Source organism: Lepeophtheirus salmonis, chromosome 3, assembly GCF_016086655.4.
Source record: "Lepeophtheirus salmonis chromosome 3, UVic_Lsal_1.4, whole genome shotgun sequence".
Lineage (NCBI taxonomy): Eukaryota > Metazoa > Arthropoda > Copepoda > Siphonostomatoida > Caligidae > Lepeophtheirus > Lepeophtheirus salmonis.
The window spans coordinates 34,140,579-34,153,295 of NC_052133.2; positions in this window are offsets into that span (position 1 = coordinate 34,140,579).

Below are 12,717 nucleotides of genomic sequence, written 5' to 3' on the forward strand. Positions count from 1 at the left end.
TAACTTTTTCTGTAATCCTAATTACAAAAAACTAAACAGAGGCCAAAACATAACTTCCTTTTACTCCGTTTTCTCAAGATATCAAGATACTAATGTGTCCCATTTAATCTTAAGTAATATACATAAACTACAATCCCATAACATAACGCAACGTAATCTTATCTTGATTCCATAAAAATCACGTTTTTCGTAATTAAGTCAAGCTACTCCAAATTATGAGTCTGTATATTAAACATTTGTGGGTATCTCAACTCGTTATGTATAAAAATATCGAAATAGATCAATCTTTGTTTACTATTTAAGTCATCAAACATGAATAGCAAGTATATAAAATAAGCTATTCGTGCTTGTTCAAAAAATAAGTAGTTAATAATAATGAATAGGCCTATGTTAAAACGACAACAATGGAATAACTCTTTATTAATGGTTCGTCCATTTTTTTATTTTTTATTACTAAAGTAGTTTCATTTTCATTACTATAAATTCTTTGTTCAAAAGCAATTTGTTATCAGAAATAGAACGGGTACTCCAAATTTTAGGAGGGGCCAGAGAGCTGTGACAACGGGGTTTCTTTGCCGATTAAAGGAATGCTAATTTACATTATGTTAGATAATAAAATATACAACGTGATAATTTTCCTTATGTACTCCCGTGTAAATTGTACACTAATTCGTACTCAGGATAGAATTAAGAAAGTGAAAATATTTCATGCACTTTCTTTAATTTATCCAGCTTTTGTATTTAAAAAGCGTAATTAAGTTATCAACTATTGTTATGTCATGTCCTCTATTAAAAATAATCATAATGATTAAGTACAATATTACTACTTGGAAATTTTTTAAACTTTTTGAAGCTTTATACAGCGGCCCATCTACAAAAAAGCGAGGTAGAAATTTTTTCTCAAAATAGCGTCGGGATCACATTTGAGTTCTTCGACGAATCTATCAAGAAATAATTATGACTAATCCTGTAAGAAACATGTATATTATAATTTATTGGCAAAATGAATAAAAAATAATGATTTGAAAGGTGATCATATCAGGACTAAATTAATAAACATAAGTCATATGAAGGTTCTGCACTACAGGGTGGCGACCAAACCTAACATTAGCAATTATTGACGTTTTATTCACGTCGTCTTTAATTATGAGATTCATTACACAGACAAAGTTACCAGACACCAAAAATAAACAAGTTTTGTTTTTATCCTATGCCATCAAGTGTAAAAATATCGGAGCAACAACAACAAAAACAACACTTTGCGATTTCCTAAGCGGCGGTGTCAGGATCGAGGATTCTGCAAAGACCGTTAGCATCTCTATCTAGACGGACTACAATATCAAAAAATCCATTACAAATCCATACAAACAAGAAGAAACAAAACTTCTCGAGCAATAATTTGGCCAAATTCTGGCCTTGCTTCATCTTCAAGAGCTGACAATTTGTTTGTTAGTGTATTGAGACTATCATTATTTGTGAAGGAGGACATGTTTTATACAAATATATCTAAATTTTGTATTTAGAAAGATAAAAAAATTGGTTTTGAGTTGTCTTATCTCGATTCCATAAAAATCACGTTTTTCGTAATTAACTCAAGCTCCTCCAAATTATGAGTCTGTATATTAAACATTTGTGGGTATCTCAACTCGTCTTCGAAGTTTGAATCAAAGATCTATATTTGACCGAAGTGTGTAAATTGTAAATGATGATTTTACTGTATTCATAGTAAGATATACAATATAAAAAAATATATGGGACATTTGTTTCTATTCTTGAATTTGATCAAGATTGTTATGTATTGAAAGATGTTTGAAAATTTATTTACATACACATGTAAATATAATAACAAACCATTCAATCTTATGTGTCTGTGAGTTTTTAACATATATACTCAATCCTGAAGACATTTAAAGACTATAGCTACAATACTCTTTTACTTTGTAGCAAAACTATTGTCTGTTTCTCAATTCGACTAACAATACAATATTTGTTTATATAAGCCTACCAGTAAAAAAAAGGTAGTTAGAGTAATTTATTTGTTTTTAGAACACCGAAACATGCAATATGATTATAAGCACGCATGAGGCGTGAGCTGATCTTAAAAGTATATTTGTACATACAATAAATGTACAAAGTTTAAAACATATACAAAGTTGTTCTCCTGGGATCTCGTTTTCCCAGGAATGCCAGGAGTTTTACACCTACTGAAAATTCCTGGGAAATATTGCATTGAATTATTTCATTACATAAACTTCATTTTTTTTAAATAATTATAAATGCATAACGAGTTGAATTTTAGCCAGTGGGTGGGTTATGTATTTGAATATTATACGACCCACAGTTTCTCCAAAAATTAGTTATTTTCTCACTTAGTCTTTAATTTTTATTGAAGCGGGGATTGGGTTGTCGAATTTAAAAAAACTAGTATCCGTAGGCTTTATAAAACAAACCTGGGTAATATTATAGATAATGATAAAATGAAGAGTATGAATAAGACTAGGGAAAAATTTATTATTTATTCGAAAAATGCGAAAAGAAATATTTAAATTTCACTATATTTATTATCTGCAAAAGGAATTCAAATATTTTCCAGAATCCCACTCAAAAAAGATATTCCAGAAAATGAGAAACCTTAAAACATACCATAACTTCATTTTTAATGATATACACCATATATGTTTGAAAGGATTAATCTTGTTATTCAACTTAAAAGGTATACAATTAGGTTTATTTTACTTAATGTAACAGTCGTTGGTGGGAATGGCACCATTGAATATCTTGAAGATATCTTAATCTCTTATTATGTCCATGGACAAGTTGGCCCATGCAAGGTTGATATTTTACTTCATCTGATTGAGGTTACCATGATAGGTGTTGTCAACCACCTGTTCTATAATCGAACAAAAAGTGAAGTCCACTTCATTTAAATCCAGGGAAGAAAAATTTGATAAGGATGAAAATATACCAAAACAACAAAAGGTCACTGTCGATATATGTTTGGGTCCTTACAAACAATTCTTTTATGTTCTACCTTGAAATTTTGGTCGCACAGGCATTCAGCTAAAAATGTAATGGGTATTGCAAATAAATGAGTAAAAACAATGTTATTTTGATGAACAATTAAATCTAGAAATATAATAATATAGGATGATATTTATGTACCCATATTTAAGACTATGACGAGAGATATTCATATTTATATAAATTTTGTTTAATAATGTATGTTTTTAATTTCATTTGTACAGATTATGTAAACATAATAGGAAGAAAATAATGTTCTTTGATTAGGCTTTCACTCCTGTTGCATAATATGTGCATGAATGTATAGAATACAAAGCTACCGAGCAATGTGTCAAAAAACAACTATTGACTAAAAGAAGATTTCCTTGGCTACGTGAAAAAGAATTTGATATATGTAATTTTAGTGATTCCACTATTGGCATTGCTTTATCATATCCCGCTCGTTGTTTAAATATTATTTATTTTGACCCCCATTTGCTTTAATAGATTAAGATCATTGACAACTTCTACTTAGACTGATTGAGTGTGCTATCGTCGTCACTTTAAATAAAAACATCATCTGGATGTACAAAACGAACGTGTTTTAATAATACTAAATAAAAAAGTGATGAAGTTTATTTTAATTTGTCACGAACATGGAAAAGTAGTCATTAGTTTGATGCAATAATTTTTTTTTTGAAGACTAAGATGTGCATTGTGTACAGATGTACTATCCATTTTGTAGGGAAGTAAAGAAGGTTTTGTTTAAAAAATGTCACGTCACACTAAAAAAAATAATTTAGAAGGTAATTTTATTACGAGTGAAAAGGATTATAGGCAATTTTGTCAAATAAACTTCTAAATTTCATTAAATTAATATGTATTCGATAAAGAAATTGATTTTTTTTTGTCAATTTTTTTGTTATGGGCCAGGTAAAGTTTCAGAATTCAAAAGATGGAGGCCCTGCAGGCTCAACAACGAACAAGTATCCCTTCAACTAATGCAAGCATTTAAGTGATATAGTACTTTCAAGTAAAGAAATATACTTATTTCTTTCCTCATATCACATATTTTCATAGCCTGAATATGCTTATATCAATCATCAAATATAATTTAAAAGAGTGACAATGATTAATATTCTTAAAAAAATAAGGAGATCTATTCATTCCTTTCCTTTCCCCCCTTCTCTTCCTATTTCATGTGCATATATCAACCTAAACATAATAATATAATATTATTTTCTCTTTTTGAAAATAAAAGCACATTAAAGAACCTTTTGCAATAAAAAGAATAATCCTAATGTGAAGACTTGCAATAGATATAACATGGTAATAAATTAAATAAAAGTTTTTTTTAGTTATGCAGCGCATTAAATAGGGTTTGTTATAGGAGAAGTAATAGCATGAAATCATTTAAAGCTCTAAATCTATTGTCTCTAAAAGAATTATGAGAATAATTGGGGGGGGCTTGTAGGACAAAAACTTTTACAAAAACAAGGCCCATGACTACGAAGGATTCAATCCCCCCTCCCCCTGACTAAAAACCTTCTTTTTTCTATTTTATCATAGAGATGTGCATATAATTCCCGAAAGTAATTTTTTTACCGGAACCAGTACACTACTAATAACATAAGTATTTGATAAAAAAATGGATGTGTTAAAAAAAAAAAGAGATAAATTTAAATAAAAACGCCCTATTGCCAAAAATTTAAATTGCTTATTCTGAATTTTTATTTATAAATCCAAAATTAATTTGATTAAACTATCTCAATATGAGATTGGTTTCAATATTATTTAGTAAACAAATGCTATTGGTATATGACATATTTTCTACCTCTATGATGATTTATTGCATGTACGGACAAAGTTTTACGTGCATATAAAAAAACCTATGTGCATACGTACTTATTGTTGGTATGCTATCGACACTTACATAGAGGGGGAAGTAATAAAAATAAAATTATACTATCTTGTATGCTGTTCGTTATAGTGATACCAGGAATTGGACACATGTAATACTCTACAATACTAAATTTGTAATTAATGTAGTACTTGCATACAATAGTCTCATAAAATTATTTGACAAATTTCCTTAAATTTCTGAGTTTATCAATAGATGAAAATGATTTTGCATAATAAATTTATCATATCCCTGGTTTTATATATATGAACCTGCTAATACTCTTTATAAGCAGTGGCGGATTGGTAGGACTTTTGCAGGAAATCTCGTCTGCAAATAAGCCATCCTTAAATTACATTTTTACAAAATTATATTCTTTAAATAATATATTGTATAGGTGAATTTCAAACTAATGCACACGGCTTGGATTCTATAAGCACAATGAAACTAAAATGGCTCAGAGTTGAGAAGTACACACTATACAATAATAATCGGTTTATCATCTATATGGTAAGAAAGGGGTTTCAAAGTCAGTCCAAAAACTATTAAACCTATAACAATAAACTTAATTCGGAAAATTAATTGTTATTTTCTTCAGTAAGTGTTTAATAAATTTGTTTTAATAGATGTATAGTTATGCGATTCAGAAAAAGCTTTTAGTAAATTAAAATAACATTATATATTTTGTTTTAAATAACTATTTGTTAAATAATATTTAACAAAATTATTAAATTGATAGATTTCTAGAAAGTTATTTAAAAAAAAGTTAAACATCACGGTGTTACCACATAAACACAAAAATTTACACCGTACTTTATTGTAAGCTGTCAATTTATCTTAAGCTACTAACACTGATTAAATAACCATTATATAGTTTAGAAGAATGGTCTCACTACCAACTTATTTCATACTTTTTTTTTTGTTTCTATTAAATTGAAAGGTAGTGAGATAGAATAAAGTCAATAATTGGGCAAATAATACTCTTAACATCATATAATTTTTTTTTTAAATGATGCAATAATAGCTATTACCTCTTGGTTGTGAACAGTTCACAACTATAATTATTTTATTATAGTTTCAGAGAATTGTCTAACAGCCATAGGAGGAGACTTGCGACTCGACTTGCTCCCGAAAAATAGTCTATACAAATTTCAAAGACAGTTTGAACTCTACCGTCACTGTATTGTAATTTTGACTTGAAATAACGATAAAACACTTTGAGTGAATATGGGACACTTTGTAGTTATTAGTTTTTTTTTTTTTTTTGGTTTTTAGGTCATTAGAAGGAAATTAATTTTTAAATAAATGATATTGTTACAGAAATACAAAGTTCCATTTATGTGTTTATCTTATTTTTGTATATCCAATATTTATATATAAAAATAAAAGTTTGGCAGCAACGGCAGTCTCATTCCACCCATCTTCTTTGAGCCAAAGGAGAGGGTGGGTGCTGACTTTTACTCTGAACTTCTGTTAGACCAAGTGATACCTTGGATGAAAGCTGAGACGAATGATGTCTAGTTCCTGTTTCAACAAGACTCAGCCCCTCTCACAAGGCCCACAGAACCCCAAACTTGTTGAAAGAAGAGAAGCTCCTATTTTTGGACCTCAAAACCTGGCCCTCTAACTCCTCTGATATGAAACCCATAAATCAGCACCTTTAACAAGAGTTAGAGAAGAAGATCTCTTCCAATTCATACAACAAAATCAAATCAAATCCTTCAAGGCCTTCATAATCATGTACTGGGACAATGTCTCACCCACCGCCATGGTCGAGACCTGAAACCCCTATAGGCCATCTAGCGTATCGAGCGAATGATTGTTAAAGTGGCGAACACATTGAATGAGTTTTTTTTTTTTTGTATTATTAGAACATCTAAATAAATTTTCAAACTTCTACTTCCTTCCCTTATTGATCAGGATACAATTAAAGTTGTTCAAGATTTACCTGTCTAACTTTGTATGGAACAAAATACCTGACAAGTTTATCCTGGAATCATATTTTTTACCCTAATTTATAAAATATCCACAAAATTTGTATAAATAAAATTTAAATTGAAAAACTGGAGTCTACAAATTAAATACAATTGGCCTGAAATTTGGTATTGCATAAACTTTCATAGTATTTCAAATTTCCTAATATAACAATCATTGATTTTGGATCCATTCAAATGTACATTCAGAAATGTAGAAAAACACAAAGTTACTAGGTGCAATGAACAGATTGATTGATGTGGGTCATCTTGAGTCGACACCACAAGATTGCTGAAACATTTATCTTTTTTCTATTTGAGTTGTAAAAATTTAAGTGAATTATTCATGTATTCTTTTTTTAAAAGATAACTCAAACACAAAAAAAGGAGAATGATTTTTTATTAAATAATAAATTTGTCATCTTGTGAAAATACTGGACTAATTTAACTAAGTAATGCATTTAAGTTAATGATGAGCAGTTATAAAAATGTTATATTTTAAAAAGAAAAACTAAAATTAACGTCGTCACCCCGACATTTTGAAGAATGTTTGGTATAAAAGAAGCTTAGGGGTAATGACGTTTATTGAAATTAGCTGCAAGCAGCTATGGTATGAAGGAAATGAACACTAGCCCCATCTCTGTATATTCTAATTAGTTAAGGAGGAATCACTCGCATGTCGATCCTCAATTCAAGTGCAAATCCAACAACGTCTTTCACTTATAACTTTCAACAAATCCACAACTTTACTCTTCATCTTTCCCGCACTTCAAAATACTTTAAGAATAAAAAATAAGGATAATACCTTTAAAAAAAAGAAAAACCTTATCAGTTTTAAGGGAAAAAAGACACTTTTTTTCCATTATTATATTATTTTCAGCACTGGGATGAAGGCAAGCTTAGAAACAGGAGCAATCCCCCTTTTCAACTTTTGGACTTTCAATAAATTAAAAGTTGCGTTATTACGTTGTCATCAATAAATGACGCTATTTTTATGAAACTGTCCTTACTTTTGAACATTGACAGAAGAGAGTGCAAGAAGCAATCCCTTTTTAATTATATGTGACGGAATTGTAAGCATTTTTTGTCAAGTTTTCAATACAGATGATGACTTCACAAAAAATGTGAAACTTTTACTTTGTTTCCTTATTAATCCCTTGTATATAATTACTTTTACTAAAATATTAAAAATTATCCATGAAAAGTAATAGGAACATAACAAATAACTATATCAAAACAAGTACTCACCCTTAAATAAAAATAATAATGTACGCGTTTGTGACTTATCTCTAGTATATATACAATACCAATCTGATTTCATAAATACTCGTATATACTATATTTATTTTAGTGTTGTTCGGTAAACCAGTAATATTATGGTATGCATATAAAACGGTGCTATACTAAACTGATTTTAAAACCGGTACTTACAGCTCCACTACATCCCAAAAAAATTGTACTTTAATGACGTAACCTCTCGAATTTCCGACATGCCTGAGATTATAAAAACAATTAATAGAATCCATTTTCTTATTTAATAAACGAAAGTCATCAAAGTTTTTGAGGTAGCTCTCAACCCCTTATCAAATTTTGGGGACGCTCTTACCTTAGCAAAAAAAAAAGTATTAAAAAATCCCCAATCCTATGTTAGCTTGCTACTAACAAGTTAATAAAAATCATTTTTAACACATTTGATTAATTATATTTATCAATATTTTATCGACAGAATAAAATATATTAATTATATATGTATTAATGTTCATTTATTACCGTTACATAATTATTTCCCAACTAATTAAAACATAAACCGATTAGTTCTTCATTCGTGGATTCAATTACATGCATACAGAACAGTTGTAAGAATTTTCATGTATACAAATATGTATGTTAAAATTAAATTTGCAATATAGCTATATCAATAGCAACAAAAAGACTAAAAATCTTTATTTTTGTATAAAAAAATATGTCTATCTTTTCAAAATATTTTGAATCATTTACAGAGTAGTCATCGCAAAGTGTTATCTTACAAATATAAGAAGTATTAGGTTTAAAGATGTCAATTCTCTACTACTCTTGTCCTTTATTAGTGTTGTAATAAGCATAACCTTCTCGATTTAATTAATCACAATCTTGTCATGTCTGATATCTATATTTAAGTTTGTAAATCCCACTCATTTTTTAATGTGATGTTTACGATGTTGTTTGGAGCCTGGAAAGTGCTCATCATTATTATTTCATTCTTGACGAGATAACATGTCATAATTATGAAAAGTAACCGCGAGTATAGAATTGAGGTTCAAAGACAAATAAATTTATCCCTATGTTCTTGCTTGATAGGGAGTAGGAATTGTATTTATTTCCTTCCTTCACAGCTACTTTCAGCTTATTTAATGAAAAGCAATAACAACACAGCTGGTTTCTTCTCAAAACTTCTGCAAATTGTCAGAATTAACCTTTTTGGTTTCTTTTTTTTGTATATCCTGAAAATGCTTGGGGCCCTAGCTATATTATTAACTAATATTTTGTGCTAAATCATTCAATATATCTTATTATATTACATATGGTATAACCATAATATTCAATTGATCTCATTAAGTTAAATATTAATGATATATTAACATTATGTAAATAAACCAAATTAATTAATGTCTTCTATGTGCTTAAGTATTGTATCTATGTATAAATATATAATATTTTTTTGCACAAAAGACTTAAAAATTATAACAAGGAAACTTAATCTATTAAAAAGAAGTGATTTGAACAAATAATAAATTGTGCCTAACAAAAAACAAATGAGAATAAAAAAATTACTGATTGTTCCAAAAAGATAAAAGTTTTTGAATATAATATCTAACAAAGATGTTCAAAAAATTAAAATTTCTCATTTTTATGGTAATGATTTTCTATTTACTTACGTATAGAAATTATCTACATAAAAGAATGACATCATAATCATTACTTATTTCAATTTTACGTATATGATTCATAATTTAAGACTATGAATTTTGTTTTAGTACATAATTCCTGTGATGTGAATATCTAAGCTTTGTGATAATTTGAAGTAAAACTTTTTATTCAATATTTCCTACTCCATTCTGAGTGATGGCTTCAATACGGAGACGAACAGAAACACAGCTGCTTTGATGAAGTTTGAGAACAAATTTTTCAGTCCTCCGTGATAACGCCTTCATGGCATCGACATTCGGGTGCAAAGTCTTGTTTTTCTTGGCTTCCAAGACGAACCCAAAAGCAAAGTCCAGGGGGTTCACGGTGTGTTAAGACAAAGGCCAGAATTGTGCCGGCCAGAAGGCAGCCATGTTCTCCCTGCATAAATGTTGCACCTTCTTGGACGTGTGAGCCGGGGTGCCGTTTTAGTTAACCACATAGTTGTGCCTAAGGAACGTGCTCTTCAACCATGGCACGACATGAAACCTGAGTACCTTGTAGTAGACGTCCGTGCTGACTTTCTCGTTGGCCTTGAAGAAGTAGGGAGGCATGTAGATACTGTTAGACGCCACGACACAGAATACCATGACCTGCGATGGATTTTTGGTTCTGAAGGCTCCCTCGACATGAGCTCTTGATTCAGTCCAAAAGCGATCATTTTTCCTGTTTAGAACATCGTGCACTGTAAAGATCTTTTTGTTTGAGTAAATCTTGGGATAAAGATTTCAAATATATGATGTATTAACATAGAATCTACAATTTGAACAAAAATTAAGAAAATAATGAATATTCATATTTTTTTTTCCATCAAATAACCAACAAGTCAAATATTTCGTTCAATTATAGAATTTGTTTTCAAATTTCTGGAATTTGTTGTGATTACCCTTTAATCTATAAATTTATAACCTCTTATTCAATGTGACTTATCATTTTTAAAACTTTAATGTTTTTTGAAAAACAATTATATATCTTGCTTATATGCAAATACATAACATATTTTATTTTTAGGATTTAAAAAAACCAGCAATGGTGTTCTTGACAAAACTTGGGATAAATATTTATATATATATATATTTTTTTTAATATTTATTTCCAATATAAATGCTTTTGAAAAAAAGACAGTAAAAGTATAAAATAAATATCAACATCTAGATTATTAAAATATCTGAAACATTCATTGAGGCGTTTGCATTTTTTGTTTGGATGATCATCTTACAGAGATACTTTTTATGCCAGATGTTACTGGCTAGTTAAAAAGCTCTGTAAAATTGTATCACGCTCTTCATCCATCTTCTTCCTCATTGCAGTGCTTCTGCCTTTACGAATATAGGAAGATCTTCATCCTCAAATCCTTGCCCCATTAATGTGTTTAAAAAAAACTTTTAATCTTAATTTTTTGAAATAAAATAATTGTTTAATTTGTTGTTCACACATATAAAAAGATCTTGAATATTTTAAGTCATGTAATATTGAAAGATGTTTAGAATTTTAACCGATTTATAATTAATTTATAACTGCTTAAAGTTGGCTTATTTAGTCTGAGGTTGAGCACTAGTTTTTAATATTAAAAAAATACAGAGATCCATGATAAAAACAAATACTCGTAAATGAACTTAAATTTAACTGCGTCAAAATTTGACATATAAGATTACAAAATCTTTATCGATCAATAAAATTCTTTTTATATAATATTTAAAACTTAATGCTAAAATATTTTTACGAGCATTAGAGTATTACGATAATGAGCAAAAGATGTAAAGTATTTATGTAGAAGACAAAAAAAAATGTAGCCTAGATATTTGATTACGGAAAATTTAATAAAACAACCATAAGTAATGTATGTAATATGTCATCATAACATAACTATGACATAAAAAGTTTTCAAGATCTTCTTTCAGGGTACCAAAAATGAAATTAATACCTGACTGTAAAAGTTGAAAAGCAGGATTTGAATGATCATTCAACCTTATGGTACAACCCAACAGAATCTAACGCAATTATTCAACATTAAAATGGAAATTTAGGATTAAAAACATTATTTTTCCTTATTAAGGGTTACATATTATACATACTTCAGTTTATCGTTAAAGATTCCAGTATTTTACTTATACGAGAAATTTCTTAGAAATCCAGCATTTAACTACTTTATAAAAAAAGTTTTATATAATTATATAATCTATTATAAATTCATTGATTCTTTTTTTGTCAAAAAAAAAAAGTGTTTTTATTTGTGATAATACCAAAAACAGACTTATAAATATGAATACGTAAAAAATATGATAAACATTTTTGGAGGGTTCAAGCCTTTGCTCCAAAAAGGGGATAGCAATACCACTACTCACAAGATATGACAAGAATATTCCGTTACTGGGCAAGATAAATACAAGAGGAAAGTGACTGTGTGTTTGTTTATTATTATTATTTAAACAGGTTATTTTACAAACGCAATGCCTTTTATTATATTCCAAAATATACTTATAAATATATATAAATAATTATATAAAATTTTAAATAATTGGAAATATAACGAATTCGTCATTAAAACATGTAAAAATTATGATGCCCTTCAGTTAAATTATATCAAGATCTATCTAAATGAAGGAAAAAATTCATTTTTAAAAATAAAATATCTTAATGGCTATTTTGAACCATAAATAATAATTAACATCAATATTTGTGTCTCTCTGTGTGGACTGTTTAGTGCTACAAGTTAAGATTTTATTATTTTTTCACGTGCCTAAATGCTGCAGAATTGAATCCATTCTCATTTTTTCTTTTAATTTGTTCATGTTCTGTTTTTTTTATAGTTTTTTTTCCATTATGTTGTGTACAATTTACAATTATTTAAAAATTACAAATTATCAAATTCTACGAATTACAATTTCCACGTCCCATTAC